We start from the raw sequence: 23,771 nt of genomic DNA, 5'->3' as shown, positions 1-23,771 counted from the left end.
TAAAAGGCCATAGTCATGGCCCACCTTAAACGTCAGGAGGGATTTTCTTATCTGGATGACTGGCCTTGATGCTGATTTTGTGTTGATGTTCTATCTGGACTCCAGTGGAGTCTCCTGCATGTTAAGGTGCCCCTCTGTTCTGCAACCTGCCTTAAAAGTACTAACCTCTTCTGGTGGGACCTGGTAGGTTCCAGAGTTGCCAGTACACATGCTGGGACTACAGTATCAGGAGTCTGTCCATTCTCTTTAAATGGATGCCAACTCCATGGTTATTGGTTAAGGCATTGACAATGGGAAGATTGCTGACCTGGTCTCACTGGCAGCAACTGTATGACTGGGGGCCTCAATTCATCCATGACCCCAGGGTCCTGAAGTCTGTAGGAAAATCCTCTGCCAAATTTATCTATTTTCAGAATTCTTATTGACAAAGGTTTTGCTCTTCCATCGATTTTCTTATCATCTGTTTTTAAATTGTGCTGTTTGTCCTCAAGCATTAATGACTACCATTCCCATTAAGGTGAAGGTAAAATTGCTCTAGTCCTATTGAACCATGGGGCTGCTCTCCCTTTAGAGCCAGAGGATGGTGGTTTAACCTGAGAGACAACATGCCTCAGGTGACAGGACAGTCCTTCAGAGTAAGTCAGCTGCTGTGGGACTTGAACCAAGCTGTTGGCATAAGTCATTGGTTTGCCAACCGCTGATAAATCAGGGAGACAACTGCTGGTGGTTTAACTTGAGGGTCACTGTGCTTCAGCTGAGAGGAAGAGGTTGAGAAGGTGGGATCTTTATTCTAATCTCTGCTGGTGCGGGAATTGAACCCCTGCTGTTAGCCCCAGCCTGCATTGTAAGCTCGTTGTCTAGCCACCCCTGGGCTAACTGATGCACCCATTCTCAGGTACTTGAAGCAATGAACAAATTAAAATATGATCATGGCTACTATCATGTAAAGGATGTTTTCTGGGTAAAACAGCATTAACAGTTAAAATAATAAAAACAAACATGGAGCTAAATTGTTTTTTTTAGCAGCTTGAATATTTTCTTTCTGGTGGAAGCAAAGGTATGAGGAGGAGAAGCACATAGATTCAGGAATTGTACAGATAAATAAAACAAATGCTAGAACAAGCAACATAGACTTGTGTGCAACAGCATATTTCAGGGATAAAAGCAAACATAATCAAAATAATATGTGTGATAAAATTCTTAGTGAAAGAACTGAGTTGGTCTTGAAAAGTTGGACTTCACTCACATAATACCATAAAAAGACCCCGGACTAAGGAAGCTCAGATTCCAAAGAAGTTAAAAATTCTCTCAGGCTGCAGTCATTTTTAAAAATTAATTCATGTGGTCTGTGTGACACTGGTCAGGGCTCAGAGGGCAGTTGAGAATCAGTCACTTTGCTGTGGTCTGGAATTATATGTACTCCAAACGTTTCCTTCCCTAAAGGAATCTTAGTGACCCAGATGGGCTTTTTTGCCATTCCCCTGGACTCACACTTTCCATATTGTATTCTGTCTGTCATGTTCTTGTCCATTCGTTAAGCCTTTCCAAACGCTCTTAAAGCTACTGTACCACTTCCTCAAAGCATACTTTCCTCACTTAGCTTTGCAACACCCATTAATTTGGAAATATTGTAGTCAGTTCCCAACTTAAAGTCCTTAATACATATTGTGGACAGTTGGGACTCAAGTACTGATTATTATGGCTCCCCACTAGTCACACACAGTGTGACAATGACTCGTTTATTCCAACTCCTGTCTTCTGTTGTTAGTACTTTATCTCCTATGATTGTGTGGAGCATGCTAATATGCTAGGGCATTTTGAGATCTAGAAAGAAATGGTGTTAGGTGTCTTGAAGAACATTAAGGTAGATAAGTCCCCAGGGCCTGATGGTATCTATCCCAGGTTACTTAGAGAGGTGAGAGAGGAGATTGCTGGGGCCTTGACCAAGATCTTTGTATTCTCACTATCCATTGGATGGGTCCTGGAGGACTGGCGAGTAGCGAAAATTGTTCCTCTGTTCAAGAAGGGAAATAGGGATAATACAGGAAACTAGACCAGTGAGTCTCACATCATAGTTGGGAAGTTATTGGAGAGAATTCTTCGGGATAAGATTCGCATACGTTTGAAAACGCATGCCCTAATTGGGAACCCTCAGCATGGTATCGTGCAAGGCAGGTCATGTTTTATTAACTTGACTGAATTTTCTGAGGAAGTGACAAACGTGATTGATGACAGTAGAGCAGCAGATGTTGTCTAATTGGAGTTTAGTAAGGCTTTTGACAAGATCCCCCATGGTAGGCTCATCCAGAAGATTAAGATTCATGTGATCCATGATGTCTTAGCTGTATGCATTCAGAATTGGCTTGCCCATAGAAGGCAGAGGACAGTGGTGGAAGGGTTCACATTCTCATGGAAACTCATTCATGGAAGAACATTGATTGAAACCAGGAATAATGAACTTGCTTCAAAGATGTATCTGCAATGGCTAAAAATGTTTGTTTTCAGCTTGGCACACTGGAAACAGTAGAGTGCCCCAGGAAGCAGCACTGAGGTTTCAAACTATGTTAACAATTTAGTTGAAGGAATTGATTGCGTTGCAGCCAAATGTTCTGAATGTAGAAAGACAGATAGAAAAGCAAATTGTGCAGAGAATACTATGCGAATGCAAGGGGATATAAATATGCAAATTGAGTGGGGAAAAGATTGGTACAGGAATACAATGTGGGGGAAAATGAGGTTGTTCATTTTGTGGTCAAATGGTCTGTTGGTCTTACTTGGAAGGGAAAGTTAGCACAAAAGTAGTGAATTCTTGCAAAGTCTGTACAGGGTATACGTCAGACCTCATCTAAAGTACAAGTTTAATCTCCTTCATTAATCAGCATATATTTGCTTTGGAAACCTTTCAGAAAGGGAAGGTTGAATTGTTTTATGAATAGAGACTGGTTGGATAACTAGGATCTGTACTGATTAGAATTTCGAAGAGTGGGAGGGGACGATATTAAAACATATGCAATTCTGAGGGGGTTTATTAGGAAAGATTTCCAGTATATGTTTTCCCTTGTGGTGGAATCTACAACTTTGGGGCACAGTAAAATAAGGGATTTGTGCAATATCTCCTCAAAAAAGTCATTAGCTTTGGAATTACTTCCACAGGGACCAATGGAGGCAGGATTATTGACTTTATAAGGTGTTAATAATTACGGGAGAATGGCAAGAAAGTGGTATTCAAGCAACATTTGGATTAGCCATGACCTTGTAAATGGCAAAATAGGCTTAATACGTCTTCTGACCTACCCCTCCTCCTTTGTTATGATTTTATGAATGCTTGGTAACATTAGCAGTTTGGTGCTATTATCACACACACAGAGGCAGGGAAGCATTGCAAATCCTCTCCTACTCCTGGATAGCCTCCAAGTAGAGGTTTGCCCTGAAAAAGTCAGAATATTTACATCTTCAGGTGAAGTAGCGTATCCTAACCTCACCTAGCTATCACTGCTGGGCCCCCTGACCTCTCTGACAGAGATATGTGTGCTTCCTGTTTCCTGTCCCAGTCACTGAAGCTGCATGGATGTAGGTTGGTCAGTCTGTGGTAGAGTCCTCAAGTGCATCGTGACCCAGAGCACAGCAACTGTCGATATCACCTTTACTGGAGTGTTGGCTGACCCCATGTCAGTTTCAGGCACAAGGGAAGAGCCATATAGAAACTGCAGAAAAGAACAGCTAAATTTTAAAACACTCTGGGTTTCAATTGGGTAGTGTTATATGCTAACTTGTGAGTATTACATACTCACTCTTGTTGTCAGTCTCATAAGTGACATGACATTCCTTGTGTTGTCCATATAACACAATGTTAAGGGTGCTATAATTTCAATGACAGCAACGTTAAATGGATACATGCTGGGCTTGGTAAATATGATACTTATGTGATGGGGATAGCAAAAAGAACTATCCTGAATAAAGATATATGTCACTCATTAACTAGATACAATTCATTTATTTTCTTCTTTAAAGAGCTCAGAGAAGGCAATAACCTAAAGGCTAAATATACTTTTGTGGGCGGCACGGTGGCACAGTGGTTAGCACTGCTGTCTCACAGCGCCTGAGACCCGGATTCAATTCCCGACTGAGGCGACAGACTGTGTGGAGTTTGCGCATTCTCCCCGTGTCTGTGTGGGTTTCCTCCGGGTGCTCCAGTTTCCTCCCACAGTCCAAAGATGTGCAGGTCAAGTGAATTGGCCATGCTAAATTGCCCATAGTGTTAGGTAAGGGGTAAATGTAGGGATATGGGTGGGTTGCGCTTCGGCGGGTCAGTGTGGACTTGTTGGGCCGAAGGGCCTGTTTCCACACTGTAAGTAATCTAATACTGTGGCAACCTCCAGTAACACACATGTTAAATTTAAAAATACATTGCCTATTTCCACATTGAGTGAATGGAGGACTTTTCTGATGAGGAAGTTGAGAGAATTGATCATGGAATTTACCAAGCAATTTGGATGTGACGTGTCAAGTGCCACCATGAGATAACTGGTAGGACCATAAAACTGAATGGTTCTGTCCCATTGTTGCCTGGCTGTGATACTAAAGCTGATGAATTCTTGAAACTGCTAGAAAGTGTGCTATTCAGCTGACGCCAAGATGGAATCACGATGAGGTGACACTAATTTCCCCTGTGTACAAATTGAGCTGTCCAATTAGATGGCCATGGGTGCAATAGTAATGAGAGTATATATTTATTGCACTCAGGCAAAGTGCAGTCTTCTGATACATGTAAATAAGTAATTAACCATTGTCCACAAAGGGCTATTGGCATCCAGTTGTTGTTTTTTGGTTGTTTGTGGCAGAGACAAATGTCTTGAGTCCTACTGGGACTCCCATGCCTGCTCCTGAAAAACTTTCACAGTGAAGCAGAAATGGAAGACAAAATATCCCCATAATCTTACAGTTGCATTGGGAATTGCAAACCAAGTCATTGTCTCCTATACTCAAAGGAAAAGTACTCATAAACTGAACTCAAACCTCAAACTGAACATCTTCTCAATATTTCCAACTGCAGATGATCCTGGTAAGAGCTGTGTTGTACATTTCCAGAGCTAACACATTTCAAGCAAATGATACCCAAATACACGATGATAACAGAACTGATCCTTTAGTGTGTAACACACTCGATGATAATTCATCGGTCTGATTATTAGGAGAGCCAAACCCTGATTGTCAATTTGTATTGCTTTTGGGATGGAAATCGTACTTTAACACCATGATCCCCAGCTTGTGTACAGGAGAGTGACACATTGACTTTAGCTTCCAGAAACCCTATATATGCATAAAATGTGGAGAGTGTTCTTCTCTTCATGTCATGAGTTATGTCTTCTTTTTTTAATCCTCATTTCTTTAGTGCAATACATTAAAATCAAATTCATAATGCATGTCATCTATGAGTTTTCTGACAATGCCACCGTGGTAGAACAGGTATCGAACAATGATGAGGCAGAATATTGAAAGGAGATAGAGGGCTTAGTGTCATGGTGCAATGACAACAACCTCTCTCTCAATATTGGCAAAACTGAAGAACTGATCATTGACTTCACGATGAAAAAAAACACCCCCCCATCTACATCAATGGAATGGAGGTAGAGAGCTTCAAAAGTGTCAAGTTCCTAGGAGTGATTATAACCAACAACCTGTCCTGGACCTCCCAAGTAAATGTGACAGTCAAGAAGACACAACAATGCCCCTTTTTCCTCAGGCAGCTTAGGAAATTCCCCAAGTCCATAAGGATCCTGACCAACTCTGACAGATGAAGAATTGAAAGCATTCTATCCAGGGTGTATAATGCCCTGGTAAAGCAACTGCTGTGCCCAGGACTGGAAAAACTATAGGAAGTTGTGTACACAGCCCAGACCATCATGGGAGACAATGTCCCATCTACGAACTCTATTTACACTTATCGTTGCCACTGAAAGGCTGCCAACATCATCAAATGCTCTCTTCGAGCTTCTTCCATCAGATAGAAGATAAAGAAGTTTGAACACATGCACTAGCCGGTTCAAGAACAGCATTTCCCTGCTGTAATTACACTGCTGGATGGACCTGTCTAACTTCAAATAATATTGATCTTGCTAATGTTGATCTTGTTTCATGCACCTCCTCACTCTGTCTAAGCATCTTATGATCTGTATGTCCTTGTTTGTGACGATCTGCCTGTTTTGCTCACAAAACAAAGCTTTTCATTGCACTTAAATACAGTATACTGCAAAAAATCAAATCAAATCAGATCAAGTTGGAATCAAGTTGAATTTGGTCTTGTTACAAACATTGCTTATTTTGTGACTTATATTTTCTTTAAAATCATTGAGAGATGTTTGATTTCTATTGGAGATAGTAAGAACTGCAGATGCTGGAAGTCAGAGTTGAAAAAATGTGGAGCTGGAACGACACAGCAATTTGGACAGCATCAGAGGAGCAGGAAAGTTGATGTTTCTGGTCAGGAACCTTCATCATGACAATTTTTATTGTTTTTAGTTATAATTTTACAAACTCTAAGGAATTAGGATTTAGGGACAGGGAATAGGTCATGTGACCTTTTGAACTTGCTTGAGATAACATCCTGACTGATCTGGTTGTGATCCCAGCTGCACCTTGCAGTCTGCCCATAACCATTGACTGTCGAGCCTAACAAAAATCTACCAAACTGAGCCTTGAATAAATCCAATAGCTTAGCCTCCGCTGCTTTCTCAAAAGGATTCCACAGACTAATGACATAAACTCATGAGGGTAAAAACATTTTCCTTCTCATCTCTGTCTTTAAAGGGACAATATTTTTTCTCAAACTGTATTCCCAGTTTTAGTCTCTCACACAAGAAGAAACACCTCACCAGAAACTAATCCAACCAGTCCATTCATAAATGTTTTTGTTTCTATTGGTTAATTTTAAATTTCACCAGCTTCTGTGGTGGGACTTAAATCATCATCCCCTGAACATTATGGAAATGGTGTCCACAAAAATGACCCTGAGCTCCAGTTGCCACTTCAGAACACCACTGTATTCCCTGGTCATCATTTTCAGCTTGGGCCTGCTTCTGTGCTCTAGTAAGGTTCAGCATAAGCTGGGAGAACAGCATTTCATTTTCTGCTTGGGATCCCTACAGCCTTGATGACTTCATAATTTAAAAACCTGATCACCTTCTTCTGTGTCCTTTACCCATCCCCATACCTCAGGCCCACACGATGGGCTGCTTTCAACACAGCCAACCCATTTTTGCAAACTTATGTTCCCAATTATCAGCTTTCCATTCTTTCTGGCTTACTATCATCCATCTCCTTATTTGCCTAACTGTTGTTCTCTCTCTCTCTGGGCTCTATCGCCATCTCTCTGCTCACTCCTTTTCTTCCCACCTCCTGTTTTCAGTGTGTGTCACCATTTTTCTTGAGCTATTATCTGTTCTGAAGAAGGGTCACAGGACTCAAAAAGACAACTCTGCTTTCTCTGCACAGACTCTGCCAGACCTGGCAACTTCCCCAGCAACTTTTGTTTATGTTTCTTCAAATATTACCCTGGGGGTCAGGTTTATCAGTCGAGTAATATTACCATTAACCATATTAGCTTCTACACCATGAGATCTTATTTTGTGCGACGACCTTTACTGTGGCAAACAATTGTAAATATATTAGACTTTTCCAAAACATCACCACAAGAAATGACATCACCAACCCAAAGAAACCCAAACATATGAATAGAAAGCAGGAATTATCAGCAGTGCTTTGTCTGAGGTCCACTGAAGATGCCACCTAATAGGGTGATGAAACGTCTATAAATGAACCTTCCAGCTCAGTGAACAAACTTACATCCAAAACCTCACCCTGAGCTACAAATCTTCTCAAAAGTCACTCATCTCTGCCAATGTAAAATACTGCAGCCATTGCATCCAGTGTGGTCCCTCTGCATCGGGGGGACGGGACGTCTTCTTGCGGATTGTTTCGGAGACACCCATGCCCACAGCCCGATGACTGAACACTTTTTTATTTAAATGCATGCATCACCCTGTAATCTTCTTGGATTTTTTTCACAGTCTAGTTTTTGGGAGATGATGGCCAATGCATTCACTGTTTTCATGGCCACCTTCTTTAGTAATCTGGGATGTAGGTTATCAAACCTTGGGCATTTATCAGCTTTCGATGTCTTTATGTTGTCTGGCACTTTTTTTCCTCTTAATGCTGACTTCTTTCTCTTTCTTCTTAGCATGTCAGGGAAAATAAACACTGCCATTTCCTTATTCTCTATGATGAGTTGTCATATTTCAGATTGTAAGGAACCTAAATTTGTCTCAGTTAAATGGATATGGGGAATGTCGAATCAGCCATGATCCTATTGAATAGTAGAGCAGGCTCGAGGGGCCAAACAGCTGACCTATTCTTAATAGTTACCTGCTGGGTTCTTTAAGTGTTTTTTTTGCATCCTCCAAAGCAAACTGTAAGAGCTTCTACATGCATCTTGCAAGCGTACTCTCAAACGATGTTTCTCCCCTTTAACCAGTTTCTTCGTCCTCCTTTGCTCAATTCGAAACTGCTCCCAATCCTCATGCTTGCTAAACACTTTGTGTGATTTTCCCTTAGATCTAATGCTATCCTTAATTCATTTTGTTATCCATTGTTGGGCTGATTTTCCTGATGTATTTGTCCTCTGGAAAGAAATATATAAGTATTGAAATACTTGAATTTGTTTTTAAAATAATAGCCATTGCCTATCCATCTCATGTCTTTCACTGAAATTGTAGCCAGTTTGTGCCTCATCCTCATGACTTCCTTTTATATTTAGGACCCAGCTTTGGATTAAACTTGTTTATTTTCTGTTGCATTGAAGAATGCCATCAAATGTAGTAACACTTTCCTGAAGGAATTTGCACAGGCAGATTATTAATGAATCCTTTCTGATTGTATAATACCAAATCTATGATAGCCTGTTTCTTGGTTTGTTCCTCATAATATCAGTCTTAAAACAAATTTTGTACACAGTTCGTGAGCCACTGTATATTTGCACATGTGGTTTGCCCATTCTGTGTGGAGATTAAAGCCATCGGTGATTACTACAGCCTTCTTGGTATGTGCATGTCTCGTTTTATTTTAATTTGTGATTACTGAGTTTTGTATGTTACCTGAAATGTTTTCTGCCTCTTGCTTATTAGCTCTATTGAGACTGATCCTAATCATTCATTGAGATTTTCTGAGCAAATATGCTTTTCCACTATTGGACTCCCTTTCTTTTTTTTGCCTGTTCTTCCAAAATATTGAATAATCTTAGCCTTGGTTACCCTGCAATTTTGTCTCTGTATTTCGATCATATTGTGTCCTGTTACAACGACTGGGCATTCAGATACGGTACCTGACTGAATAGAATGCATCGCATCATAGGATATTAAAAGAAGTAGCTACAGAAATAGGGTGTGCTAGTAGCAATCTGCAAGAATCTTTAGATTCTGGCAAAGTCCCAGAAGTTTGGAAAACTGTCAATGCAGCATCTTCTTTTAAAAAGGGAAAAAGACAAAAACCAGTGAATTAGCTTAACATCCATCATTAAGTAAATGCTAACATCTGTGATGAAGGATGTAATAATAGAGCACTTAGAAATATAAAACATGATTAAACAGCATCAGCATAGCTTCACAAAGAGAAAATTATGTCTGACAAATTTTTAAAATTTTCAGGGAAGTGACAAGCAAGATAGGTAAAGAGGAGGCAGTGGATGTAAGAAGACATTTGATAAGTACTGTGCAGTTGGCTACTTAAGATAAGAGCCCATTGTGTTGGAAGTAATATGTCGTCATGTATAGAGGATGGGCTAACTAATGAAGAAGTCAGTGTTGGCCTGATGGTTGTGAATGCTCTGTGGATTTTCAGAATTTTCACTTGTAACTAATGGAGTCCCACAAGGATCAGTGCTGAGGCCACAATTATTTACAGTATGTAATAATGAATTAGATGAAGAATGTACTGTTGCTAAGTTTGTGGACGACACAGGTGGGAAGACAATTGGTGAGGATGACCGTCTACAGAGGGATTAGCCAAGTCAAGTGAGTAGACAGAAACTTGACACAGAATACAATGTGGGATAGAGCATACATCGGAAGGAAGAAAAGAAGAGGTGATTATTTAAAGGGAGCACGACTATAGAAAGCTATAAAACAGATGGGTTTTTAAAATATTCATTCACAGAATGAGTGCATTGCTTATTATTGCGTAGAGGACAGTTAAGAATCAACCACATTGCTATGGTTCTGAAGTCACATGTAGGGCAGACCAGTTAAGGATGGCAGTTCCTTTCCCGAAAGGACATTAGGGAAACAGATGGACTTTTTCAACAATTGGATTGGTCATCATTAGAATTTTAATTCCAGATTTTTATTGAAACAACATACTACCATAGTCTGTGCTGGGATTTGAACCCAGAGCCTCAGAACATTGCATGGATCTCCAGGTTAACAATACAGTGACAATACTGCTCAACCACCATCTCCCCGAGAGGGAGTTTGGGAGTTCTTGAACACAAAAAGCTAGGATTTAAGTTCAACAGGTAATAGGTAAGGTAAATGAAATGTTGAAGTTTAATTCAAAGGCCATGGAGTGGGGAGGTTTTGTGACAACTATACAAGGCACTAGTCAGACCACACCTGAAATACTGTGACCGGTTTTGTCTAAGGAAAGATATATTGCCTCTGGAGGCAAGCCAGAGAAGATCACAAGCTTGATCCTGAAAAAAGGTGGACTGCAGCACGGTGGCTCAGTGGTAAGCAGTGCTACCTCACAGCACCAGGGTCCTAGGTTAGATTCCAGCCTCTGGCGACTGTCTGTGTGGAGTTTGCACATTCTCCCTGTGTCTGCGTGGGTTTCCTCTGGGTGCTCCAGTTTCCTCCCACAGTCCAAAGATGTGCAGGTCAGGTGAATTGGGCATGCTAAATTGCCCATAGTGTTAGGTGCATTCGTCAGAGGGAAATGGGTCTGGGTGGAGGGTCTTTGGAGGGTCGGTGTGGACTGGTTGGGTCGAAGGGCCTGTTTCCACACTGTAGGGAATCTAATCTAATCTAAAACACATTTATGTAACGTGGTACATATATACAAAAGCTGAGACTTTACCATTCCAAACAATGCACACCAATTACTTATTAACTCAGCTCATTGCTAACAATCTCTGCCAAAATAAATCATTATCTTGACATTAAACATTTCAAGCATACTGGGTAAAACAAGCACAGACAGTTTTTCAGAACAAAGGCAATGGTCTGCATAAGTGAAAACTTTACAGAATGATTTATTAATCAGCGACTAGCCTGTTGTTTGGATTTTTTGGACGGGAGGCTAAATCATAAAATTTTATGATGCAATAGTGGAACAAGTTCTGAACATTGAGCTGTGCTAAGCAACTGGGACTCAAACAAGGAGGTAAATTAAACAAAAAGGATTGGCTAGTACCACATAAACATTCCTGTATGAACAGAATCAGCTAATGAAGGTGGAATAGACTGATTCAAACCGATATTAGGTAATAATATATTTTAAATGTTTCTTTTCCAGATTTTCTAAATTCCTGGACTATTGTATGTTAAATTTTAGCATTTTTGAGTCCCAAGGCTCCAAGTTATTAAAGATATATTTTTGCTGTGAGATCAGTAATATTCCCAGTAAGAACATTGTCCGGTAAATAGCTGTAAATACTGCCTGCCACTTCAACACTCCACCCATGCTCCCTGGCCAATGTCTCTGTCTCAGGCTTGCTGCAGTACTCCAGTGAAGCTCAGTGCAAGCCAAAAGAACACCACCTCATTTTTTGCTTGGGGAACCAGCAGCCTTCAGGACTCAATATCGAGTTCAATAATTTGAGGGCCTGAACACATTCTCCCATGTCCTTAACTAAAGCCACACACACCAGGCCTTGTCATCACGTAGGCTGCAACCACAACCATCCCATTGTCAGTGAATAATGGTCCCCGTTAGCAGCTATTGATTTCCTCGGGCTTACCTTTACCCATTCCTTTGTCTGTTCAACTGTTGTGTTCCCTTTTTGGGCTTCATTTCCATCTATTATTTACTCCTCTCCCCTCCTCCCTTCCCACCTTCAGCAAATATACCACCTTTTCCCTGCTGCTTTCTGTTCTGACAAAGGCTCATTGGATATGAAGCATTAAATCTGCATTCTCTCCATATCTCTTCCACTTTGAAGACATCTGCTCTTTTCTCCGACAGTATTTCTATTCTAATCTTTTGTCTTGTTCACCATCCTTACTTTTATTGTCTCGCCTGGCTTTTAACAAACAACCAAGAACAAAGAAAATCTACAGTCCAGGAACAGGCTGTACAGCCCTCCAAGCCTGAGCAAATCCAAATCCACTGTCTAAACCTGTTGCCCAATTCCTAAGCATCTCTATCCCTCTGCTCCCCACCTACTCATGCATCTGTCCGTGCCTGCCTCCACTATCTCTGTTGGCAACTCGTTCCAGGCACCTACCACCCTCTGTCTAAAGTACTTGCCGCCTGTATTCCCCCTTAAACCTTTCTACTCTCATCTTGAAAGCATGACCTCCCATTACTGAATCCTTCACCCTGGGAAAAAGCTTATCTCTATGTACCCTCTCTATTTACTTCATGATTTTGTAAACCTCAATCAGATCCCCTCAATCTCCTTTTTTCTAATGAAAACAATCCTAGCCTACTCAACCTCTCTTCATAGCTAGTACCTTCCATACCAGGCAACATCCTCATAAACCATCTCTGCAACCTCTCCAAAGCATCCACATCCTTTTGGTAATGCGGCAACCAAAACTGTGCACAGTATTCTAAATAAGGCTGAACCAATGTCTAGTACAATTTTAACATGACTTGCCAGCTCTTAATCTCAATACTCCGTCAGATGAAGGCAAGCATACTATATACCTTCTTAATTACTCTATCCACCTGCACAGCATCCTTCACGGTTACAATGGACCTGAACTCCCAGACCTCTCTGTTCATCAACATTTCCCAAGGCTCTTCCATTACTGTATAATTCACTTGAGAATTAGACTTCCCAAAATGCATCTCCTCATATTTGCCTGGATTGAACTCCATCTGCCACTTCTCTGCTCAATTCTCCAGTCTATCTATATTCTCCTGTATTCTTTGACATCCCCCTATGCTTTCAACTACTCCACCAATCTTCATGTCACCTGCAAATCTGCTGATCATACCAACAGTGCCCTCTTCCAAATCATTTATGTATATCACAAACAACAGTGGCCCCAGCACTGATCCCTATGGGACAGCACTGGTCATTTTTCTCCATTTCAAGAATCTCCCTTCAACTACTACTCTGTGTCTTGTGTTGCTCAACCAGTTCTTTATCCACCTAACTGGAACACCCTGCACACCATGTGACTTCTCTTTCTCCATTTGTTTACCACGGGGAATCTTATCAAATGCCTTACTAAAGTCCATGTATATGACATCTACAGCCTTTCCTTCATCTATCAACTTGGTCACTTCCTCTTGATAAGGCACGATCTTCCCCTACACAAAACCATGTTGCCTATCACTGATAAGCCCATTCTTTTCCAAATATAAATAGATTTTATCCCTTAGTACCTTTTACAGCAACATTCCCACCACTGACATCAGGCTCACTGGTCTGTAGTTACCCGAAATATCCATACTACCCTTCTTATACAGGGGGACAACATGAGCAACCCTCCAGTCCTCCGGCACCTCACCTGTATTTAAGGATGCTAAAAGATATCTGTCAGGGCCCCAACTATTTTCTCTCTCACCTCACTCAGCAACCTGGAATAGATTCCATCTGGCCCTGGGGATTTGTCCACCTTAATAGCCTCTAGTCTACCCAACACATCTTCCCTACTTATGCCAACATGATCCAGAGTAATCAAATTTCTCTCTCTAATCTCAATATTCATCATGTCCCTCTCCTCAGTGAACACTGGTTCAAATTCATCATTCAGAGTCTCATACATTATCTCAGGTTTGACACGCAGCCTTCCTTCCTTACTCTTTAGTGGACCAGTCCTTTCTCTAGTTACCCACTTGCTTTTTATATAAGAATAAAATGCTTTGGGAGTTTCCTTAATTCTGCATGCTAAGGCTATTTCATGATTCCTTTTAGCCCGCTTGATTCTTTGTTTAAGACTGCTCCTACTCTCCCGATGTTCCTCTAGGGCCTGTTCTGTTCTTAGCTGCCTGGACCTTATGTACGCTTCCCTTTTTCTCTTGGCTCGTTGTATAATTTCTCCTGTCATCCATGGTTTATGAGTCTTGCCCTTCCTATCCTTTGCCTTCAATGAGACACGCTTATCCTGCACTATCTTTAACCTATCTTTGAAAGCCACCCACATATCAAATGTGGACCTCCCTTCCAATAGCTGTTTCCGATCCACATTTCTCAGCTCCTGACTAATTTTGATATAATTGACCTTGGCCAATTTAGTACTATTCCCTTAGGACCACTCTCATCTTTGTTTACGAGTATTCTAAAACTTACAGAATTATGGTCACTGTTCCCAAAGAAATCCCCCACCACAACTTCTACCACCTGGCCTGGGTCATTCCCCAACCCAGGTCCAATATGGCCCCTTTCCTCGTCGGACTATTGACATACTGCTCTAGAAAACTCTCCTGGATGCTTCTTACAAATTTTGTCCCATCCAGACCTCTGACGCTAAGTGTATCCCAGTCAATGTTGGGAAATTAAAATCTCCCATTATCACCACCCTGTTGCCTCTATACCTTTCCATAATCTGTTTATCTATTTGTTCTTCTACCTCATGCTCACTGTTGGGAGGCCTGTAATACAGCCACAACAATGTAACTGCACCCATCTTATTTCTCAGCTCCACCCATAATGCCTCACTACCCAAGCACTCCATTGTGTCCTCCTTCAGAACAGCTGTGATATCATCCCTGATCAGTAATGCAATTCCTTCCCCACTTCTACTTCCCTCTCTGTCCTGTCTGAAGGGTCTAAATCCTGGAACATTTAGTTGCCAATCATGCCCTTCTTTCAACCAAGTTTCTGTGATTGCAATAACATCATACTCCCAGACATTAATCTAAGCCCTAAGTTCATCTGCCTTACTCACTATACTCCTTGCATTAAAGTAGATGCATTTCAGGCCACCAGTTCTTTTGTGTTTGTCTGCTCTCTGCCTACTCTTCTGAAAATGTGTTGCTGGAAAAGCACAGCAGGTCAGGCTGTCAGGAAATTTCCTAAAGAAGGCCCGAAACGTCGAATCTCCTGTTCCTTGGATGCTGCCTGACCTGCTGCGCTTTTCCGGCAACACATTTTCAGCTCTGAACTCCAGCATCTGCAGTCCTCACTTTCTCCTCTGCCTACTCTTCCCCTTATCAGTGCTAACTTCATGATTCTTACAGTCTCCAATCTCCACCTCACTGCCTACTTGTTTTCTCTTCTGGTTCCCAGCCCCCAACCACATTAGTTTAAAACCTCCCCAACAGCAGTTGCAAAAACTCCCCAAGGACATTAGTTCCAGTTTGGTTCAGATGTAGACCGAACATTTTGTAATAGTCCCACCTTCCCCAGAACCAGTCCCAATGTCCCACAAATCTGAATCCCTCCTTCCTACACCATCCCTCAAGCCACATGTTCATCCTGCCTATTCTTTCATTTCTAACCTGGTTAGCACGTAGCACTGGTAGGAATCCTGAGATCACTACCTTTGAGGTCCTCCTTTCTTACTTCTCTCCAAGCTCCCTGAATTCTGCTTTCAGGACGTCATCTCATTTTTTTATTTATATCATTGGTGCCTACATGCACCACGACAACTGGCTGTTCACCCTCCCCTTTTAGAATGCTCTGCAACCGATCAGTGACATCCCTGACCTGAGCACCTGGGAGGCAACATACTATCCGGCAGTCCCGTTTTCGGCCACAGGACTGCCTATCTACTCCTCTCACAATAGAATCCCCTATGACTTTTTCCAGTCCTTCTGAACAGCAGTGCCCGCCATGGTGCCATGATCCTGACAACTGCTGCCCTCCCCTAGTGAGTCATCTCCCCCAACAGTATCCAAAACGGTATACCCGTTTTGGAGGGAGATGACCACAGGGTACACCTGCACTGCCTTCCTACTCTTTCTCTGCCTTTTGGTCACCCATTCACCGTCTCCCTCAGCAATTCTAATCTGTGGCGTGACCAATTCACAACCTCCTCAGCATCGCAGATACTCCACAGTGAGTCTATCCACAGCTCCAGAGAAGTCATGCGCTCAGACAAGAGCTGCAGCTGGGCACATTTCTTGCAAGTGTAAGAGTCAGGAACGTCAGTCACATCCCTGAGCTCCCACATCAAGCAAGAGGCACATGCCACTGGTCTGAGGTCTCCTGCCATTGTAAGCCTTAGCTTTATATCCACTAACTAAAACCAAACAATGCATTTAAATATATGAAAGAAAAGAAAGAGAAAAAATAAAAGCCTTACCTTACAGAGTCTTTTTCTTCTGGTCAGAGGAGGGGGGGAGGCGGGAGGGAAATACTGCACGTGTAGTATCTCGGGTTTAGCTGCTGCCCAAATATATACCAAGTCCTTACCTTCCCGGCCCCCTCCTGGTCTCCACGTCACCTCTGCTGTGTCTCCTGCTGCTCCCGGACAAGAAACATTTTTGATAAGTTATTTGTCAAAACTCACTTCCACAGCCACATCATACTCCTTAGTGGCTCTTCCAGATCAAACTCACCCTACATGGGTTACTACTCAAGTTTCATCTTTCATGTTTTGAATCTTCTGAGAAAGCAGGGTGTGAGGAAGTATAATCAAGAAGACTGTAGGAGCCGATGGGTTTGTAGTGGATATTGGTGACAAGCCTATCTCCAGAAATGGAAACAGAGTAATTGAGGAAAGGAAGGAGGCTTTCAGAGATAGGCCAGGTGAAGTTGAGAGCGGGGTGGGGACTGAAAGTGAAATAGGTAAACTTCCAATTCCAGATGAGAGAGAGAACCAACACTGATGATGTCACCGATGTACCAGAGAAAAAGTTGTGGGTGGTGGTAGGACTGGAACAAGGATGTTCTTCGTACCCCATAAAGAGACAGGCATAACTGGAACCATGTGGGTACGCATGGCCACAGCTTTAAGCTGAACAAAACAAGATGAGTTAAAAGGGATGTTGTTCAGTGTGAGGATGAGCTCAGATAGGCAGAGGAGGCTAGTGGTGGATGGGTAGATTTCAAGCCTTTTGGGTTCAAATCCCATCATGGCAAATGATGAAATTTGAATTCAACAGAAAATGATAAACTGAATAAAAACTAGTATAAGAACGAGATTGTAAGCATTTTCAATTGTTGTAAAAACCCATCTGCTTCAGTAATAACTTTTAGGGAATGATGTCCTTAAGTGGTCTGGCCTACATGTGACTCCAGACCCACAGCAAAGTGGGTCACCTTTTACTGTCCTCCAGGTTAACTGGGGAAAGGCAAAAAATGTTGGCTTACCCAGTGGTGCCCATGTTCTTTAAATTAATTTTTAAAATCTGACACTGCATTCCTATTGACTTAAGCTTTCATTTAGCTTATCAATTCACTTTTGTCAGCTGTTTTGTGTTGCCCTTGAAATTGCCCTTATTTTAATTTTTAAAAAATGTACTAGTCCCTCCTTCAAAAAGAACATTAATTTAAATTATTTTGCGTAGGATATCACTGAAGGACTCCTTCATTTGGAGATGATTAATTAATTCTATCTCATTGCACTGAAGACTTTGATGGTCTTCCTAGACACATAGCAGATCTTAAATAGATGAAACCATCCAGTGGCATAAGAAATCAGAACTTGGAAGAAGTTACAGCCTTCACAGGGCTGTGTGGAAACATTTAAACCTCTGTCCTCCAATGTTGAAAAGTCAGTGACAGTGATAGAAATCCAGTTGTGTAACAATCTTTCAGTGACATGACTGAGAGTCTGAAAAGATTAACAGTGAAACAACCACAATGAGGGGCTGAAGCCCAATGGACAGCATGGTGGCTCAGTGGTAAGCACTTCTGCCTTACAGTGCTGGAGAACTGGGTTCAATTCTAGCCTTGGATGCCTGTGTTGAGTTTGTATGTTCTTCCCATGTCTGCATGCGTTTCCTCCGGGTGGTTCAGTTTCCTACCACATTCGAAAGATGTGCAGATTAGGGTGACTCACCATAGTAAATGTAGGGATAGGGTGGGAGTGTGGGCGGGATGTGCTTTGCATGGTCAATTCAGATTCAATGGGCAAAATGGCCTCTTTCCACACTAGTGATTCTATGATTCAGTAGCTCGAGAGAGTTAAGCTTCCCATAATGTCATGAACAATACTATTATCCGCAGATCCAGGACACAGTCTGGAAGAAGAAACAATGTGGTCTCAGCAAGTATATAATTCCACTGGAAGTGGTTGAGAGAAGATTCACTAGCGTGTTGCCTCTTAGTTATGAAGGGAGGCCGGATAAGCTCAGGTTGTTTTGTTTGGAGCAGAGAAGGTTGAAACCTGACAGAGGTGTACAAGATTATGAGGGGATGGACAGGTTGATTGAAAGTAGCTATTCCCTTAGTTGAATTATCAATAACAAGGGAACTCAATTTGAAAGTGAGGGGCAGGAGGTTTAAAGGGGGTTGGAGGAAAATATTTTTTTCACCCAGATGCTAATAGAGATCTGTAATGGGAAGATAGTTAACACAAGTAATCCCAAAAGCACTTGGATGAGCACTTCAAGTGTCAGAATATTCAAGGCTATGGGACAATTGCTAGAAGTGGAACTGCTATAGATTTAATATATTTTGACAATACAGACTAAATGGACCAAAGGGCCTCCTATCCACTATGATCTTAGATTTGGTCACACCATTGCAAAAAAACTCTTTTAGTTAGAAAGTATTTGCCTGATCCAGAAATCCAGGGAACTAGGCAGAAAGTAATTATTTCACAGAGCAGTTGCCTTCCAGGAAGGAAATTCAAGAGATTAAGTGTTCTCCAGTGAAGACAATAGACTGACATCATCTTGACAAAGAAAGGGATCCACTGGGAAGGATATGAGAGAGATAAAAGAAGCTTCACTAAATAAATGATTCACAGATCAGAACCAAGGTCAATAATTCCCAAGCAAGCTACCCAGAATTCTTTCAAAACCAAAGAGAGTGCAGTCTGAGAAAAGTGTAAAATGACCAGACCATCTACATTTGTGAAGCAAAAAATTTTTGAAGGGATGTGTGTGTGTGTGTGTGTGTGTGTGTGTGTGTGTGCGCGCGCGCGCGCGCGCGCAGTGGGGAGGAGGGGATGAGAATGATGGGGTAGTGGGAAATGTAACACTGTTATTTACATGTTTGTACTATTGGCTAACTATCAGGGAAAAAAGCTTTGGGGGAAATTCTGAAAAGGCTATTATTTTACTTCAGCTTCCAGAGAGAATAGATATCTCTGCACAGTGCCCAAAGGTCCTGGTAAGTGTGACTGACCAGATGTCGTTGTATTTCTTGTCATCATGCAATAAATCATCTTATTGTCTATGAGCCAGATCTCTTCTGTTGATTCTTTTAGTTTTCTCGCTTATCATTAGACTCAAAACAAAGCAAATACAGGGGAGGGTTGTTGGCAACAAAAACTCCTTTCCAAGAACCATATGCCAGTTGAGTTGGCAACACCCACAAATGCCAAGAGGATTCATCTGGAAGACAGTAGTTGCTTTTACCAACAAATAAATAAAAAAGATCTAAGGTGCACAGGACTTGAAAATAATTTTGATTCATCAATTTGTTTCCACGAACAACCATCGGTATTGGAACATTAAAGACTCAACTCCAATCTTTGGAAAGTTGTGCCTACTATGTTGGAGTTGGTAGGCATATTAGACAATTTTGACATTTAAACATCTTTGCTGAACACAACAAGCTTTTGGTGGGAGCTTGTTCACATGCTGAAATCTAGATCTTGTTCCCTGTTGGATCTGGTTTGCACTTCTTCCTTCCAAATGAAACGGGATATTGTTAATTCCTAAACCACGTTGACTAAAAAAGAAAACCCAGAACTCAAAGAAGATAGAAAAGCTATTTCTGTATTTTAACAAAGTGTGTAGAAACAGCAGTTATGGTGGTGACTGCCATATCTTCTAGTTCCTGTTCAGATCTGCCACACACATTTCTTTAAGATAGATTATTCAGACACATGCAGCCATGCTTAGGAGGAAAGAATACAGGAAAAAAATATAGCAATGACAGCCTCAGGGTAAATTGATTTTTATGGAATCAGAAAAATTTCAGAGAAATGGCAAATGTCAAGATGAGGGCATGTTATTCAATCAGTCGAATTATAGCACCTGGGACTTGTTTTTTTTATTTTGTACTTGAGCAATGGTGGAGACACAGCAAGTTAAAATAGTGAAGAAAGAGAGAACACAGGTTTGTAAGTAATTGTCATTTCACAATTAGACTATCAACCAGATGAGTAGTATTTCAATTCCTTAAGTTGTCTTCCAGCCTTGATCAGTCACCTTCTCGTGTTCAAAGGGAGACAAATGGATCAAAGTGAGAGTGGGGAAGTCCAGAAACTTCTGGAAAAGGGTGATTGACTATGAACGTGCAGTGAAAGAAAACACTAATGGAATCTCCATCATGAAGAAAAGCCTAAGAGCATGGCTTCACCAGAGACAAAAATAGAACATCTCAAGACCACACCCTCTCGCCAGACATTAGCATTTGTTTAGTCTACATTGTCACCCAAGCAAGAGACTATAAGAATATTTCAACACGCACAACATAGCAGGAGCTAATATATTCTTAACAAACAATTGGCCAAATTGGTGCACTACCTCCATCTGCCTGGCCCCAAAACAGAATGAGCAGCAGAAGCTCTGTCACAGCAAATTCAATGTTGATGGATTCAAGGACTCTTCAAGAAATATTAGTCATGAACTCAGCATTGATCTGATGACTCCTGAGATGAAAGAACTGTTTTATAAGAAAGACTTGAGAAGGTTGAACTGATATTTGTTGGAGTTCAGAAAAGTAAAAGATGATCTTGTGAAAAAATACATGGTTTTGAGGAAGCTTGATGAGAAATATAAAAACAATATCATCTGAATGCTGAAGATCTGATATGCAAACAGAAAGTGCTGGAGTAACTGAGCAGGCCTGGCAGTATCTGCGATGAGAAAAACAGAGTTAACATTTTGAATTCAATATGACTCTGCTTCAGAACAAGAACTCCCACTCCAGGTGTAGATAAAAATCTAAGAATTGTCCCTGATATACACTAATCTAATTTTTACTCACTCTGGCCGTATAGCTAAAACTCTAATTGAAAATATAGACATTCAACAGTTTGTAAATAACAATCACATTATCTTGTTTAATTATCTTGAAATACAAGAATCATAGAATCCCCATAGTGTGGAAGCAGGCCATTTGACCCAGCTTCTGAAAATGATCTCACACAAATCTGCACCTACCCTATCACTACAACACTGCATTTCCCATGGCTAATGTACCTCACCTGTACATCTCTGGACACTATGGGCAATTTAGCATGGCTAATCCACCTAACCTACAGGACTGCGACCGAATCAACACGGACATTTACTATAAACAGACCGACTCCCACAGCTACCTAGACTACACCTCGTCCCACCCTGTCCCCTGTAAAAATGCCATCCCATATTTCCAATTCCTTTGTCTCCACCGCATCTGCTCCCAGGAAGACCAGTTCCAATACCGAACAACCCAGATGGCCTCCTTCTTCAAAGACTGCAATTTCCCCCCAGACGTGGTCAACGATGCTCTCCACCACATCTCCTCCACTTCCCGCACCTCCGTCATTAAGCCCCACCCCTCCAATCGCCACGAGGACAGAACCCCACTGGTCCTCACCTACCACCCCACCAACCTCCATATACATCATATCATCCGTCGTCATTTCTGCCACCTCCAAACGGACCCCATCACCAGGGATATATTTCCCTCACCTCCCCTATCAGCATTCTGAAAAGACTACTCCCTCCGTGACTCCTTCATCAGGTCCCACCAACCCAACCTCCACTCCTGGCACCTTCCCCTGCAACCGCAAGAAATGCAAAGTTTGCACCCACACCTCCCCCCTTACTTCCCTCCAAGGCCCAAGGGATCCTTCCATATCCATCACAAATTCACCTGCATCTCCACACACATCATTTACTGCATCCGCTGCACCCGATGTGGACTCCTCTATATTGGGGAGACAGGCCGCCTTCTTGCAGAACGTTTCAGAGAACACCTCTGGGACACCCGGACCAACCAAGCCAACCACCCCGTGGCTCAACACTTCAACTCCCCCTCCCACTCCACCAAGGACGTACAGGTCCTTGGACTCCTCCATCGCCAGACGATAGCAACAGGACGGCTGGAGGAAGAGCGCCTCATCTTCCGCCTAGGAACCCTCCAACCACATGGGATGAACTCAGATTTCTCCAGTTTCTTCATTTCCCCTCCCCCCACCTTGTCTCAGTCCCAACCCTCGAACTCAGCACCACCTTCCTAACCTGCAATCTTCTTCCAGACCTCTCCGCCCACACCCCCACTCCGGCCTGTCACCCTCACCTTAACCTCCTTCCACCTATCACATTTCCAACGCCCCTCCCCCAAGTCCCTCCTCCCTACCTTTTATCTTAGCCTGCTTGGCACACTCTCCTCATTCCTGAAGAAGGGCTCATGCCCGAAACATCGATTCTCCTGCTCCTTGGATGCTGCCTGACCTGCTGCGCTTTTCCAGCAACACATGCTGACACGGAGAGGATGTGCAAACTCCACACAGACAATCGCCTGAGGCTGGAACCAAACCCAGATCCCTGGTGCTGAGTCAGCAGTGTTCACCACTGAGCCACCATGCCACCCACATTGGTGTTAGAATTTGTGTTCCTTCAATAAACATTTATCAAATTCACAGCATAGGCAATTTCCATACGCAGATGAAAATCATTATAAGCCAAAATGTGCACATTTATGTGTGTTATGAACAGGAAAGCAATAAATAGCTCTAACAGTTAATCTGCCAATTGTTATTATACACCAGGCACCACTTGGGCTGTTCACATGCTTTCATTGATAGATTTATATCTAAAATGTTGCATATATTTTCAGTGGCTTCCAACTGACTTCCTGACAAAAATGTAAAATTGATGATAACTTTGTGAAATCTGCTCTTTGCTACCTCAAGTGAAATAGACCATGCAAGGCAGTGAACTAATGGTGACAAAATAATTAGTTGTGCATACATGAATGAAGATCTAGCAATCACTCAAATTCGAATCCAGAATCAGCCAATTTGCATATACTTCATGCATTCTGTTAAAGATCGCACATTTTACCCAAGACTCTGCATTAAATAGTGCATTGTCGAATTTATTGAAAGAAGAAAGATCTGTTAACTGCTACACATTGAAATACAAAGGGCAGATTTTATATTGATTGCAGCCAAGTTCGAGATCTCTCTGCTGCCAGGCTGATAAGCTGTAATGATTTCGGGCTGGTTAGCACAGGGAGTGTGGACTTGGGGAAGCAAGTCTGTGGGTGGGGAGGGGGCGGGGGCTCAGTTTGACAGAGGGGCCCTGGGCAGAATGCACCAGACCCTTCCTCAAAGCAGCAGTCTGCAGGTTTAAATATGTCAGACTACATGTTGGTGGCAGACCATTCCCATTGCCAATTAAATCAGCGATGCACCTGGATGAGGCCATTAATTGGGCATTAACCAGCAGATAATATCAACCAGGAATGTGAGGATGCAGAGGATCCTGGCAGA

The sequence above is a fragment of the Hemiscyllium ocellatum genome, chromosome 1, assembly GCF_020745735.1.
Source record: "Hemiscyllium ocellatum isolate sHemOce1 chromosome 1, sHemOce1.pat.X.cur, whole genome shotgun sequence".
NCBI classification, from domain to species: Eukaryota; Metazoa; Chordata; class Chondrichthyes; order Orectolobiformes; family Hemiscylliidae; genus Hemiscyllium; species Hemiscyllium ocellatum.
Note: the sequence above shows the minus strand (reverse complement) of the source record.